Source organism: Macaca mulatta, chromosome 11 (assembly GCF_049350105.2).
Source record: "Macaca mulatta isolate MMU2019108-1 chromosome 11, T2T-MMU8v2.0, whole genome shotgun sequence".
In the NCBI taxonomy this organism is placed as follows: domain Eukaryota; kingdom Metazoa; phylum Chordata; class Mammalia; order Primates; family Cercopithecidae; genus Macaca; species Macaca mulatta.
This window is the reverse complement of record NC_133416.1, coordinates 107,057,073-107,073,688: the sequence shown is the minus strand read 5'-3', so window position 1 is coordinate 107,073,688 and position 16,616 is coordinate 107,057,073. Positions and strand designations below refer to the sequence as shown.

At 36.1% G+C, this 16,616-nt stretch overlaps 1 protein-coding gene across 7 annotated transcripts in view; it reads left to right on the top strand.

Moving 5' to 3' along the window:
• The window catches only part of ANKS1B (ankyrin repeat and sterile alpha motif domain containing 1B), a 1,294,913-nt gene that overhangs the window by 250,003 nt on the left and 1,028,294 nt on the right, over positions 1–16,616 (top strand). The gene's annotated exons all lie outside the window — the stretch shown is intronic.

Sequence of the window (16,616 nt, the reverse complement as noted above, 5' to 3'; positions counted from 1 at the left end):
TGGGCAGTATGGCCATTTTCACGATATTGATTCTTCCTATCCATGAGCATGGTATGTTCTTCCATTTGTTTGTGTCCTCTTTGATTTCACTGAGCAGTGGTTTGTAGTTCTCCTTGAAGAGGTCCTTTACACCCCTTGTAAGTTGGATTCCTAGGTATTTTATTCTCTTTGAAGCAATTGTGAATGGAAGTTCATTCCTGATTTGGCTCTCTGTTTGTCTGTTACTGGTGTATAAGAATGCTTGTGATTTTTGCACATTAATTTTGTATCCTGAGACTTTGCTGAAGTTGCTTATCAGCTTAAGGAGATTTTGGGCTGAGACAATGGGGTTTTCTAAATATACAATCATGTCATCTGCAAACAGGGACAGTTTGACTTCTTCTTTTCCTAACTGAATACCCTTGATTTCTTTCTCTTGCCTAATTGCCCTAGCCAGAACTTCCAACACTATGTTGAATAGGAGTGGTGAGAGAGGGCATCCCTGTCTTGTGCCAGTTTTCAAAGGGAATTTTTCCAGTTTTTGCCCATTCAGTATGATATTGGCTGTGGGTTTGTCATAAATAGCTCTTATTATTTTGAGATACGTTCCATCAATACTGAATTTATTGAGCGTTTTTAGCATGAAGGGCTGTTGAATTTTGTCAAAAGCCTTTTCTGCATCTATTGAGATAATCATGTGGTTCTTGTCTTTGGTTCTGTTTATATGCTGGATTATGTTTATTGATTTACGAATGTTGAACCAGCCTTGCATCCCAGGGATGAAGCCCACTTGATCATGGTGGATAAGCTTTTTGATGTGTTGCTGAATCCGGTTTGCCAGTATTTTATTGAGGATTTTTGCATCGATGTTCATCAGGGATATTGGTCTAAAATTCTCTTTTTTTGTTGTGTCTCTGCCAGGCTTTGGTATCAGGATGATGTTGGCCTCATAAAATGAGTTAGGGAGGATTCCCTCTTTTTCTATTGATTGGAATAGTTTCAGAAGGAATGGTACGAACTCCTCTTTGTACCTCTGGTAGAATTCAGCTGTGAATCCATCTGGTCCTGGACTTTTTTTGGTTGGTAGGCTATTAATTATTGCCTCAATTTCAGAGCCTGCTATTGGTCTATTCAGGGATTCAACTTCTTCCTGGTTTAGTCTTGGAAGAGTGTAAGTGTCCAGGAAATTATCCATTTCTTCTAGATTTTCCAGTTTATTTGCGTAGAGGTGTTTATAGTATTCTCTGATGGTAGTTTGTATTTCTGTGGGGTCGGTGGTGATATCCCCTTTATCATTTTTAATTGCGTCGATTTGATTCTTCTCTCTTTTCTTCTTTATTAGTCTTGCTAGTGGTCTGTCAATTTTGTTGATCTTTTCAAAAAACCAACTCCTGGATTCATTGATTTTTTGGAGAGTTTTTTGTGTCTCTATCTCCTTCAGTTCTGCTCTGATCTTAGTTATTTCTAGCCTTCTGCTAGCTTTCAAATGTGTTTGCTCTTGCTTCTCTAGTTCTTTTAATTGCGATGTTAGAGTGTCAATTTTAGATCTTTCCTGCTTTCTCTTGTGGGCATTTAGTGCTATAAATTTCCCTCTACACACTGCTTTAAATGTGTCCCAGAGATTCTGGTATGTTGTATCTTTGTTCTCATTGGTTTCAAAGAACATCTTTAGTTCTGCCTTCATTTCGTTATGTACCCAGTAGTCATTCAGGAGCCGGTTGTTCAGTTTCCATGTAGTTGAGCGGTTTTGATTGAGTTTCTTAGTCCTGAGTTCTAGTTTGATTGCACTGTGGTCTGAGAGACAGTTTGTTATAATTTCTGTTCTTGTACATTTGCTGAGGAGTGCTTTACTTCCAATTACGTGGTCGATTTTGGAGTAAGTACGATGTGGTGCTGAGAAGAATGTATATTCTGTTGATTTGGGGTGGAGAGTTCTATAGATGTCTATTAGGTCTGCTTGCTGCAGAGATGAGTTCAATTCCTGGATATCCTTGTTAACTTTCTGTCTCGTTGATCTGTCTAATGTTGACAGTGGAGTGTTGAAGTCTCCCATTATTATTGTATGGGGGTCTAAGTCTCTTTGTAGGTCTCTAAGGACTTGCTTGATGAATCTGGGTGCTCCTGTATTGGGTGCATATATATTTAGGATAGTTAGCTCTTCCTGTTGAATTGATCCCTTTACCATTATGTAATGGCCTTCTTTGTCTCTTTTGATCTTTGATGGTTTAAAGTCTGTTTTATCAGAGACTAGTATTGCAACCCCCGCTTTTTTTTGTTCTCCATTTGCTTGGTAAATCTTCCTCCATCCCTTTATTTTGAGCCTATGTATGTCTCTGCGTGTGAGATGGGTCTCCTGAATACAGCAGACTGATGGGTCTTGACTCTTTATCCAGTTTGCCAGTCTGTGTCTTTTAATTGGAACATTTAGTCCATTTACATTTAAGGTTAAGATTGTTATGTGTGAACTTGATCCTGCCATTATGATATTAACTGGTTATTTTGCTCGTTAGTTGATGCAGTTTCTTCCTAGCCTCGATGGTCTTTACATTTTGGCATGTTTTTGCAATGGCTGGTACCGGTTGTTCCTTTCCATGTTTAGTGCTTCCTTCAGGGTCTCTTGTAAGGCAGGCCTAGTGGTGACAAAATCTCTAAGCATTTGCTTATCTGTAAAGGATTTTATTTCTCCTTCACTTATGAAATTTAGTTTGGCTGGATATGAAATTCTGGGTTTAAAATTCTTTTCTTTAAGAATGTTGAATATTGGCCCCCACTCTCTTCTGGCTTGTAGGTTTCTGCCGAGAGATCTGCTGTTAGTCTGATGGGCTTCCCTTTGTGGGTAACCCGACCTTTCTCTCTGGCTGCCCTTAAGATTTTTTCCTTCATTTCAACTTTGGTGAATCTGGCAATTATGTGTCTTGGAGTTGCTCTTCTCGAGGAATATCTTTGTGGCGTTCTCTGTATTTCCTGGATTTGAATGTTGGCCTGCCCTACTAGGTTGGGGAAGTTCTCCTGGATGATATCCTGAAGAGTGTTTTCCAACTTGGTTCCATTTTCCCCCTCACTTTCAGGCACCCCAATCAGACGTAAATTTGGTCTTTTTACATAATCCCATACTTCTTGCAGGCTTTGTTCATTTCTTTTTCTTCTTTTTTCTTTTGGTTTCTCTTCTCGCTTCATTTCATTCATTTGATCCTCAATCACAGATACTCTTTCTTCCAGTTGATCGAGTTGGTTACTGAAGCTTGTGCATTTGTCACGTATTTCTCGTGTCATGGTTTTCATCTCTTTCATTTCGTTTATGACCTTCTCTGCATTAATTACTCTAGCCATCAATTCTTCCACTTTTTTTTCAAGATTTTTAGTTTCTTTGCACTGGGTACGTAATTCCTCCTTTAGCTCTGAGAAATTTGATGGACTGAAGCCTTCTTCTCTCATCTCGTCAAAGTCATTCTCCGTCCAGCTTTGATCCGTTGCTGGCGATGAGCTGCGCTCCTTTGCCGGGGGAGATGCGCTCTTATTTTTTGAATTTCCAGCTTTTCTGCCCTGCTTTTTCCCCATCTTTGTGGTTTTATCTGCCTCTGGTCTTTGATGATGGTGATGTACTGATGGGGTTTTGGTGTAGGTGTCCTTCCTGTTTGATAGTTTTCCTTCTAACAGTCAGGACCCTCAGCTGTAGGTCTGTTGGAGATTGCTTGAGGTCCACTCCAGACCCTGTTTGCCTGGGTATCAGCAGCAGAGGCTGCAGAAGATAGAATATTTCTGAACAGCGAGTGTACCTGTCTGATTCTTGCTTTGGAAGCTTCCTCTCAGGGGTGTACTCCACCCTGTGAGGTGTGGGGTGTCAGACTGCCCCTAGTGGGGGATGTCTACTCAGGGGTCAGGGACCCACTTGAGCAGGGAGTCTGTCCCTTCTCAGATCTCAACCTCCGTGTTGGGAGATCCACTGCTCTCTTCAAAGCTGTCAGACAGAGTCGTTTGCGTCCGCAGAGGTTTCGGCTGCGTTTGTTATTGCCCTGTCCCCAGAGGTGGAGTCTACAGAGACAGGCAGGTTTCCTTGAGCTGCTGTGAGCTCCACCCAGTTCGAGCTTCCCTGCAGCTTTGTTTACCTACTTAAGCCTCAGCAATGGCGGGCGCCCCTCCCCCAGCCTCGCTGCTGCCTTGCCGGTAGATCACAGACTGCTGTGCTAGCAATGAGGGAGGCTCCGTGGGTGTGGGACCCTCCCGGCCAGGTGTGGGATATGATCTCCTGGTGTGCCTGTTTGCTTAAAGCGCAGTATTGGGGTGGGAGTTACCCGATTTTCCAGGTGTTGTGTGTCTCAGTTCCCCTGGCTAGGAAAAGGGATTCCCTTCCCCCTTGCGCTTCCCAGGTGAGGCGATGCCTCGCCCTGCTTCAACTCTCGCTGGTCGGGCTGCAGCAGCCGACCAGCACCGATCGTCCGGCACTCCCCAGTGAGATGAACCCAGTACCTCAGTTGAAAATGCAGAAATCACCGGTCTTCTGTGTCGCTCGCGCTGGGAGTTGGAGACTGGAGCTGTTCCTATTCGGCCATCTTGCTAATTTTTTGTAATTTTAGAAGAGATGGAGTTTCACCATGTTGGCCAGGCTGATCTCGAACTCTTGACCTCAGGTGATCCACCCACCTTGGCCTCCCAAAGTGCCAGGATTACAGGTCTGAGCCACTGTGCCCAGCCTACTGTGTGTCTTTTAATTGTGACATTTAGCTTATTTACATTTAAGGCTACTATTGATATGTGTAGATTTGACTCTGTCCTCATAGGCAAAGGAGAAATAAGATCCTTTTCAGACAAGCAAATGCTGAGGGAATTTGTTAGCACCAGACCTGCCTTACAAGAGCTTCTGAAGGAAGCATTAAATATGTAAAGGAAAGACTGTTACCGGCCACTAGAAAAACACATTGAAGTATACAGAGCAGTGATACAATATTGAGCCTTATTTTAACTAATTTATTGTGGCCCTTTCCTCTTCTTGGAGTTCAAGAATGTCAAGATCTTCCCATTCTGTTCCTGCCCCTCCTTATCCAATGATATTTATTTCTATTCTCCTTCCTGCCACCAATATACCTTATTCCTTTGTCATTTGTCTAAAAATATCATAGGTATTTATTGCACAGTGTCTTTGCTCATTGTTTCATTCTCTCATCTTTGCTGTTTGTTTAAATCTTGTTCATCTCATGAGGTGTAGTTCAAGTCTTTCTTTATATAGAAACCTCCTTACTTACTCCAGGTGAGACCTTTTTTTTTCTTTGAACAGATGGAGAATCTCGAGAAATGAGATGTATTAAAAACATTAATTGGAAATTCCAGAATTTAAAAGTACAGTATCTCATATTAAAAAAACCCTGAACTTCAACTCAATTTATAATCTTTATACTATATAATCATGCAGTTTAACAATGAATGAGTCATTGTTTCAAAGTATATTACTTATGAAAGGATGTTGAATGACATTGTTCCTTTGCCACAGGGTATGACTATGACTAAGTACAAAGAGAAGTTAATTTGACATATTTTACCTATTACATTATTGTATTTAATAGCAATGAAATATAAAAGCTAAGCAATTCACATAGTGCCCTGCAAATAGTAAGTGCTCAATAAACATTTTTGTATGGATGAAAAATGAATTCTAGTCATATCTTTAGTAGCATTCCAATACTAATATGTTTTCAGAAACTATCAGAATTGTAAGTTTTATATATAAGGGTATGTTGTGAAGGGGTACTACAGTAATAAAATATTATTACTTACCAATAAATAGTATCAATATCCTGCAAAATGTAAAAATATAAACATAAAATACACATTATGATATTTCATATACTTAAAAAGCCTTACTGCATAATGAGAAAACTAAAATGATAGTCTATTTTAAAGCTAATCCATTTTTTCTTCATTGCTTTAGTTCATCCACTCAGTAAACATTTGTTGTACCTATATTATGTACTAGCTACTGTTTTATGGCAGACAAAAAAAAATGAATGAGGCATTTCCATGTTTTATGGAGCTTGGAGTTTGGCAGATAAAACAGATATATTACCAAGTAATTGAAATACAGGGTGATAAAGTGTATTACCAAGCAAGCAGTCCAGTAAATGGTAGTATAAAGTGTTAGGAAGAACAGTAAGTACATCTGAGAGTCTTGTATGTTGCCTGACAGATAGTAGCTCTCTTATAAAAGTGTGTTAAAAAAGAAATAGCTGTATTTTAATCAGTGAAAATGAAAAGGTGATTCTGTCCTGTTTGAATATGATGTGAGAGGCACAGGAAAAAGTATGATAATAACAATCATCTGATTATGGAATAGGGAAAATGAAGGCATGTCATGAACTTGCCCCTGTTTAGTGCTGGGTTGTCATGTCTCATCATTTTCCCCACTATTTATAATTGCATAAATTTACCAAACTCTCTTTCACCAGTCTTTCAGCATGTGTAACTATACCTGAAGTTCTCACACTCTCCTCTGCCCCAAACCAATTTCATTATTTTTACTTTTCCTCCTCCATCAAAACATTACTTCTAATCTTAGCTCAGTTTTCAACCTTCTTTCCAATCTGGATTAGGCTTTCTCCCAGTGCCTTTTATAATATACAGTCCTAATGTCCTGTAATAGTACTTATGATGGTTGTAATTGTAGTAAGTAGTTGTAAATTCTGATCATTTCTTGTTCTTGAATATATTAGACTATAAACCCCTTGAGGGCATTATATATATATTTCATCTTTGTGATATCACAGACTCCTGGTATAGTGCCTGCCACATAAAATGATACCAATATGCATTTTTTGAATCAGTGAACAAAAGAAGAATGAATCGTGGGTGGATGGGTAGATGTTAGAAAAGTGAGCACAGTTTGACTGGAAATTGAGAAAAATTTTTAGTTCAGTCTTTCCTGGGGTAGTTCTTTTTTGTTTTCATCTGTTCAGAAGGACTGCACATTCATTCTTACTGAATAAGAGCTATGCTGGTGGGACCATTCTTCTTTTAAATATTTTAATGTTATTTTATGGCAGTTTTCTTGAAGCATTTTGTTACTTTCGAGATGCTTTATAGGAATATGGTAAAACTGATGTATCATACTGGTTTTTATTTATTTTTTGTTTGTTTATTTTAATAAGAGGTTACATTATCCTGATTTCAAAAAAAGAATTATAATTAAATCTTTTGGCCAATTAAATCTTTTTAAAGAAAGATCTAATTGATTACTAAAGCCATGAATAAGTTTAATTATGTTAATTAAATGTTAAAGAAAGTTTAGAATCTGCTGGGATTAAGCAAAGAAATAAACTTCAAAAAATAGTTTTACTGAAGATATAGACACTTATGAATATTAAAATATTTTATAATTTGAAGTTAATGCATTTGTACTGAGTTCTAGGGATATTAAAAATTTAAAATTAGTGGAAAAATAGAATGAATCATGAATACCAGTGATCACATATTAATGATATAATCATAAGCTATATTAGTTAAGGTAATACTAGCTGTTTTAAAAAATAAAAATTATATAATGGATAAAATATAATGGAAGTTTACTTCTTAACAATTTAAAGTCTAAAACAGGTATTCTGGATCAGCAGGTGGCTCTCCTCAAAGGGGGAATTCAGATTTCTCCGATCTATTGACTCTACTCTTTTGAGCACAACCTTTCAAGGTCACTTGGCTTATCTGTCAAAAGGTGGGATGGGTAAAGATGATGGAAGATACAGGTGACGTAGGAGGTTAAAGGGGATGGGCCTGGCAACAGTAAACATCATTTCCACTTATCTTCCACTGACTAGTACTCAGTCATACAATCACATGGCTGTCCCAAACCGCAAGACTAGGAAATATGGTCTAGCTAAGTGCCCAGGTAGTAGAGAAAACAAGTTTATTAAAAAACTAAGCAGAATTGTCTATACAATATCTTTTATAATTTAAATAATTTTTCTCCATATACAGGTTGATTTTTATAGTTCTCATTTATAGAGACTTTTCCTATAGTTATAGGTAGTAGTATTAACATGCATTTATTAAAATCTTTGCAGGTAAAATTGTGAAATATGTTTATATAGCAAAAATTAGGCCTTTATGCAATGCAATTTCAAGTTTTAGTTTGTTCCTAAGGAATATTATAGCGACCTCTAAGCATTTGCTTATTATATAGATAGTAAATCTTTTACTTCTGTTTAGAGTGATTATCTTGAACACTTACACATAATTTTTGATGCATTCACTCACATAAAAAGTTATAAATTGTAAGTACCTCACTCACAAATTTACATATTTAAATAAATCAGTAATTCTAATATGCTTGAGAGAGAATTTGAGATCTTGTTTTATTAAGAAAATGGAAATGACTTGTCTCTTTCTGTGATTAAGAAATTCAACTATGAGATAGAATGTCAATGATTATTTGTAATGTCTGGTAGACAAGTCAGCAATTACTTTTAATAATCCTAGCTAAAACTTGGATTATACAACTCTATACCTGGTTGTACTATTTTCATTTTTTTCTTTATCTTTTCTGATAGTGAACTATATTTACTTTCATTTCATTTGCTTTAGAATTCCTTTTGTGTACTAGATTTTCTCTCAAAGTAATATTTTTCATTATGCCAGAATCTTGAGACACTCTTCCTGAAGTACTAGCTTCTGATGGTCACAAATATAGCCCTGGACCTTCTTTTGTTTATATTGACTTCCTTAAAGAAAATTAAATTTTATTACTTTGAAGTGGCCTTGTGATCACACTTTAGGTCCTGTGATAAAACTTTGTTTACTTCCATCAAAGAGGTAACACCCATATATCTATATATAGAGTATACCAGTTCAGTATTGAAAATGGGAAGAGAAAATTTCTGCAATATCTGATTTGCTAATTTTTCATGTATCTCTTCAAAACCAATTCAAACTGATATATGCAGAAAAGGAATGTATTAGCGCATATAAATGAAAAATCTAGGCTTTTATGTATGGATCTTAGTCCTCAAACAATGTAATCTGGAATCTGCCTTTCCCCATTGCTCAGCTGGCTTTTCCTCTACACTGGTTTTGTTCTTAGGCCAGCTTTCCCCATTTGGTGGCAAGGGATATAAGTAGCCCAAGGTTCATTGTGTTCTCTGCCTAATAATCCTGGCCAAAAGTGCTTCTTTCCTCAAATTCAAGCAAGATTTCTAAGTTTGATCACATTTTGACTGCTGAGCCAATCCCAGTTGTCAAAGAGATGGATGTATTGATTAATTAGCCCTGGATTATGTGTCCAGGTCAAAGCTTATAGGAGGTGGGGGTAGGGTCAGCCCTACTTGAACAGAAATGTTCAGTTACATCTCAGTGGTTCTTTTCAAGCTATGGCCAGCAGCCTTGAAATGGGCTTGTGTCCCATAGGGTCAGTACAAATCAGCTTTAAGTAAGGAATCTCTTGCTGATGGAGGGAGCTTAGAAAACTATAGTGTCTATATCGGATGATTGAGGGTGGTTGCAGCCTAGGCTTTTACAAATATTGTACTCCCAGGATTTGTTAATTCCGTAGGACAGAATATTTAAATGATGTAACTGGAAACATTAGGTTACTACATCGCAGTATTACCTGAATTTTGGCTATACTGATATTCCATATTTTATGAATAGCTATAATCCTTAAAATATCTGTCTAAATCTCACCTTGTCAATAAAGTCTTCTCTGTTCTCCTCCTTAGTGTTCTCTATTTCCACTACCCTGTTTTATCTTTTTTTAGAGTACTTATCATGATTTGATGTATTATATATTTGCTTACTTGTTTATTTTCTATCTCCTTCCACTAGAATGTAAAGTTGAAAGCAGCAGCTTTATCTACTTAGTTTATTGCCATATTACTGGTATCTAGAAAAATTCTGGCATAAGTATATACTAAGTATTATTTGTTAAATAAATGAAAATTGAAAAATTAGTTTGATAATAAAACCATGTTTTCTATTTTTTATGCTGCAAAATTGGAAAGGTATTCCATGAGAAATATTTGTCCCAAAATCTAAAGAGAAATATCTCTTCAGATAGCTCTCAAGCCAATTTTAGGCAGATTTACTTGAAGTATGTTTTTGTAAATATCAATAATATTCAAAGTAACTAATAATAAAATATTCTATTTCAAATCCATTTAAAGGAAATAAAATCAGTTGGGCATTCACTTTAGGCTGTTTTTACTTTCATCTGGCCACAAACATTACCTTGATGTTCATGGTACATATTAACAGACTTCTGGGAAGGGTCAGGGTTGCAATTTGTGGCACCCAAATAAATGAAGTTATCTATTCCATGTGGATATTTAAACTTAACCCAGTACCGTGATACTTTCCCTAACAAAATGAGCTAGCTAGTCACAATAATAATAACTGCATTATCAGCCTTTAAGAGCTGTAGAAAATAGAATTAAGTCTCTACCTTTAAGAATAGAAAGTGAACACATGAGGGCAAAAGTGTTTTCAATATAGAAGGAAAAAGAAATTTGCATTCATGTATCATTATTCTTCTCCTGACTTTCAGACTTTAGGTGTACCCATGTGTTTCTTTTTGATGGATTCTTTAGAAGTTTAGATGTTTTTTGGCAAGGGTTATGAGAAAATGGTTCATTTTTCACATGTGTTTAATAAAAGAGATTTGAGATAGCAATCCAATTTTGAAAGGCAGGGCTTAGTTAAGTGTAGGAAAGAAAGGAGAGCATTCTAGGCACTGAGAACTTTTCAAGCAACATCACATAAGTGGGACTGAATGTTTTATTTGGAGCAATTTGACTGGATTGGATGACTGATGTATAGGAGAAGAGAGAGAAGAGGTTATAGAGACAGGGATCCAACACGAATTTTGAATAATTGGATAAAAAGTATGAAATATATTTTATAGGCAATGGAAATCCATTAAAGATTTTTGAACAGGAAGTGAAGTGTGAAATATAGTTTAAGCAGAGGGAGAGGAAGAGACAGTTTGTGTAGAAATCAATTAGGAAACAGTTGCATTTATCTGGGAAAGAGGGCCGAGATGAGGGTTGGGGTGGTCAGGAAGGAAACTTACGAAGGCTGAATTTACAAGACTTGGCTGTAGGTTGCAGGAGAGAGGGAGAAGAGAGGAAATCAGGGATCACTCTCTTCTGCAACTCGGAAAACAAGAAGGGAAACTGGCTGTGTTAGAAAGGGGATAAGTTTAGTTTCAGACATGTTAACCTTGAGGTGACTGCAAAATTCTAAGGTGGTGATGCGTAGCAGGAGGAGGTTTGAAAAAGGAGCTTGGGAAAACTTTTAGGGCAAGAGATCTGACTGTGGAATTATAAACACAAAGGTAGAAGCTTGATATATTGAAGGAGGGGAAAGGGGTTCAGACCTGAGCCTTTGAAGGGTTCTATTTTTGAGAGTTTGAAGAATGTAAGGAATATGAGGTCTATGAAAGAAATTAGAATAGATTATATAGCATGACTCCCAGGGATTTGTAGTTCCAGTTCCATGACACTGAATTTAGGAATTTAGAGGGACTAGGCTTCATCAGACTAGAGAGAATCTGAGGGTGAGGATTAAGGATTTAAAAAACTGCTTGATGTGTTATGTATAGTACTTTTGCAATCATGTTACATGTTATACAACTTGAAATTAGAAAAGAATACACCTGTCTCAGATGCAGGCTGGATTACTTCTGTATATAAGACTATGCCCAGATGGGACAATACTGCCTTCTAAGGTCTGAACTGATGTGACTTTCCAATACAGTCATTCACAACCATCCATTCCTTAGTGAGAATTTTGGGATCTAGAAGTTTGCACCTCTCTCTGTCCTAGATAATGTTGCTGACTCTGTCATATTTTTTGTTGCATTGATATACTTTTGTTAATGTTTATACTTACATCATTACAATGATTGTATAGGAGCAAGGGAACGAAGAGGTAGAAAAAATTCAAGGTAATATAACAGGAACTAAATGAGAATATTTGAGGGAAAATGACTGACTGCTAAGGCCACAAGCAATGAAAACTGCGAAAGTGCCTTTGGAGTTGACATTAGAAAGTCATTGATGAGATTGGTAAATGGAATTTTAATTTGAATTGGTTGACAGCCAGATTGCTAATACATCAGCATTTCATTTTTGAGTACCAAACACATGGATAGGGACTAGAGAAAATATTTGTTACACTGAATTATTTCCTTAATTATATCTGTGTTATTAATGACAGCACAATGAAGCCACCTACCAGTGTGTGGAAATAGCTTCTGATTCAGAAACCTTGGGGAAATAAAATTCATTCATTTGTTCATTTATATCATGATTTCATAGAATAAGCTGAGAGTTACATGGCCCTGGTTAAACCCTAGTGTTGCTACTCACCAGTTATGTAAACGTGGACACAAATTCCATAACTGAGTCTTTTGTTATTACTGGTAGAGTGGGAATAATTAGGCTTATCTAAGAGCATATTTTTCCAACCTTATATGGCTCATGAACTCCTATTACTGTTTTTTTCTGTTTCTTTGAACACCATTAAGTATTTAGAAAATCATTGTCTTTTATTTATGGAATGTATTTTAAAAATAAGAAAATATATATTTTAGATCAGTAGTTAAATATTGTATCATAAAGTATAATTGAAATATAATTATTAATATGAGAGGTGGATTTATATTTTCTTATATGACAAATGAAATATGGCATTTAATTTAAATCAGTTAGATTTTTAAAAAGAATAAAATGACAGGTTATATTCTTTGTTTTCTTAACTAAATTGTAAATTGTAATTTTACTGTTTGTTTATAGCATCAAGATACTTTCACAATCTGATGCTTACAATTTGTGCTTACAAAATAAACCATTAAAAATGATTTTAGTGCTTTTTCTCAAGTGATAAGATAGAAAATTGAGGCAGCTGTTTGTAGTTGTTTGCAAATTGCAAGCATGGAGACCCTGAATTTTCAATAAATGAGAAGCCACATGAATTAAACCTCCACCATATTTTACTCTTCTTAGTGTTGTTTTTTGAAGTGCTTAGAGATATTTTTATATACTATTAAGGACTTCTGAGATGATAGGATAACGTAAGCTAAAATCTGATGAAGATGAGCTTGAGACAAGTTTGCACAATGTTTACTGTTCTTATGCTTCTCATTAGTTTGCTATATTTCAACATCAATGTTTCTTCACATCAGTGTTACTTCTGTCTTTAATCATTGGTTCTTTATGCATGTGCATTTATGCACAATTACAATGATCAGTTATGTTTCCTTATTGTTCTCTTTGTTTATTGAATTAGGTATTAGAATAACTATTAATACTTTGAAGGTTTTTAAAACAAATTTAAGACTTTGAACATCCTGAGTCTTTTCATCAGGATCCCCTTAATAAGCATTTATGTGTTTTTTTCATTAGGAGGGCTTCTTGGGCTCCTAAAGATACTTCTGAATTTTTATTATTTATTTATTTATTTATTTACTTACTTACTTATTTTTATTTTATTTTGAGATAGAGTCTCACTCTGTCGCCCAGGCTGGAGTGCAGTGGCACAATCTCGGCTCCATTTCCCAGGCTCAAGCAATTCTCCTGCCTCAACCTCCTAAGTAGCTGGGATTACAGGCGTGTGCCACCACACCCGGCTAATTTTTTGTATTTTTAATAGAGACAGGGTTTCACCACATTAGTCAAGCTGGTCTTGAACTTCTGACCTCAGGTGATCTGCCCGCCTCGGCCTCCCAAGGTGCTGGGATTACAGGCGTGAGCCACCGCACCTGGCCTGAAGTGTCTTTTTAAATTACTGTTTTGTTTATAATGTCTTTTCCATTTGCAGGTTTCTAATCCTTCAAAGATAGAACATTTATTCAGGCTGCTAAGGCAGTTGTATAGCTTTAATTTTAGTATTGAAGAAAGACGAACTAAACAGAGCAAAAAAAGAATGCCTGTAGCTGTAGTGTTATATTTGCTTGATTTCAGGATTTCCTTCAGAAGTTAATCTGAATGCAGAGGAAGAGGTGGACATAGGGACTTAAGGACAGTGTGAAGAATGCTTCAGAGCATCTGTTCTTTCTTGAGGTTTACAGTTGTAAGTGAACCTTTTAATGATGGTCTTGTACTTTAAATAAGAAACTTCTGTCGATCAAATTCAGGGAATTTGTGCCTCACCAAATTCTATACTATTTAGTGTATATTGAGAAATATTACATTGACTTATCATGTGATTGACTCTTAAAAAGGAGAAATTAATCTATTAGTGTGATTTTTTTGAGTAAGAATTCACTTGAAACCTTTCTCCTTCATTTCTCTCTCTTTTGTTATTCCCAATGTCTCATTTCATCTATGTGTTCCAGATATAGTCATCTTTCAGTATCTGCAGGGGATTGGTCCCAGGAACCCCAAGGATACTAAAATCCATGGATGCTCAAGTTCCTTAGGTGACCCTTCTTGTCTGCAGATGTGGAACCCATGGATAAAGAGTGCCAGCTGTATTTTAATATCTTTCTGGTATCACCATTGGCTTTAGGCATTATTTTTTCTCATTAGGATTGTTAGAATCAACACAATTAAAGCTGAGAAAGTTATCAAGATGTATGAAGCTTTTTTCAAAACCCATTATTTAAAGATGCATCAGAACTTTAGACCTGTAAGATATAGTTCAATATGGAGAACTTTAGTTGAAATTAACACTACTCCATTTTCTAAGGCTGTTGTCTTGGGAAATTTCCACAGGATACATTTGTTGGAGACGAGCTTAGTTATTGTAGTGTTATTACTTTAGTTCATAATTTTTTATGGTTGGTGACAAATACTTCACCTACTTTCACAGTCCCACAGGCATAGAAAACTGCAGAATAAAGTTACATGTAACTTGAAAATTATTCAGCATAAATGTACCTCTCCAGCCACGTAGAGATTCCCATTTGTACTGGAATAAGATTTGCTTTATTAATCCTCTCTTCCTCTCTATGCATAAAAGATTAAAGTTAGGTTGTAGATTTCATTCTGAGAGAAAAGATGACTTGTCATTCCAAAATGTGGTTTTAGAAATAGACTTAGTTTTAGAAATAATTTGTAAAAATATGCTCATAATGGAGACAAAGTTATACTTAAAAATCATTTAAAAATAGAGAGACTAAATTAGATTATTGGTAAATTACATGTGTGCTAAAATTAAAGAAACAGTAGCCATAGGAACTGAAAGGTCTTTTTCTTTAATCTCTATTTCAGGTGAACCTCTAGATTTTGTCATGCTTGAGACAAAGGTCTTTCCCTATATTGTAGGCTTACAATAATAGAAGTTCATTTTGTTGAGAGACTCTGATATAATTTATTATAATTAAGTATCTGCATAGAAGAGGTTACTTAAGTCAGATACTATGTGAATTATTAAGGCAGAGTTTCTCCTTGCTAGGCTATAAACTAGAGAAAGCACTTAGAGGAAGCTGATATAATATCATGAGGTCAAAATAATTTGTTATCAAGATTTCTTGGCGAGTTCAGAGAAAGGAAGATATTGATGGCCGCTGCCTGGAAAAGTACAAAGCTGTGAGGATATGCTAGAAAATAGCTTCTAATATTGGTAACTGAAATAAAAGCAACCAGAGAATAAAAAATTAAATTCTAGTGTACATTTTTTTTTTTCTTTTTTGATCCAGAGTCTCCCTCCGTTGCCCAGGCTGGATGGCAGTGGTGCGATCTTGGCTCACTGCAACCTCTGCCTCCAGGGTTCCAGCGATTCTCCTGCCTTAGCATCCTGAGTAGCTGGGATTACAGTTGCGCACCACTACGCCTGGCTAATTTTTTTTGTATTTTTAGTAGAGACGGGGTTTCACCATGTTGGTCAGGCTGGTCTTGAACTCCTGACCTCATGATCTGCCCACCTTGGCCTCTCAAAGTGCTGGGATTACAGGCATGATCCACTGTGCCCTGCCAAATTCTAGTGTGCATTTTAATGTTTATTTCACTTACTTTTATTTTTACTAATTTAGTAAACAGTGACATACTTAGATTTAAAAATTTTGCATCTTCCATACCAGTCTTTATTATGTTGTTTGTTAAGTCAAATTATAAAATCTAGATCTTTTTAAAAATTAAAATTTTTTTGTGAGTACTCTGCTTAGGTTTTCTTTATTTTTAATTTTTCTGAGAATGTTTTGATATTTCAATTTTTAATGTAATCAAAGACATTATTTATTGTGTTTGCAATTGCCTCCACTGTTTTTTTTTTTTTTTTCATTTAAGTTCAGGGATACATGTGCAGGTTTGTTACATAGCTAAACTGTGTCATGGGGGTTTGTGGTACAGATTATTTTATCACCAAGGTGTTAAGCTTAGTACCCATTAGTTATTTTTCCTGATCCTCTCCCTCCTATCACCTTCCACCCTCCAATAGGCCCCAGTGTGTGTTGTTCTGCTCTATGTGTCCATGTATTCTCATCACTTAGTTCCCACTTATAAGTGAGAACATATGGTATTTGGTTTTCTCTTCCTGTGTTATTTTGCTAAGGATAATGGCCTCCAGGCCCATCCATATCCCTGCAAAGGAGATGATCTTGTTCTTTAAAAAAAAAAAAAATTAGCTCTATTTATTTATTTTCATTGTTCTTTGAGTTCTGGGATACATGTGCAGTATGTGCAGGTTTGTTACATAGGTGTACATGTGTCATGGTGGTTTGC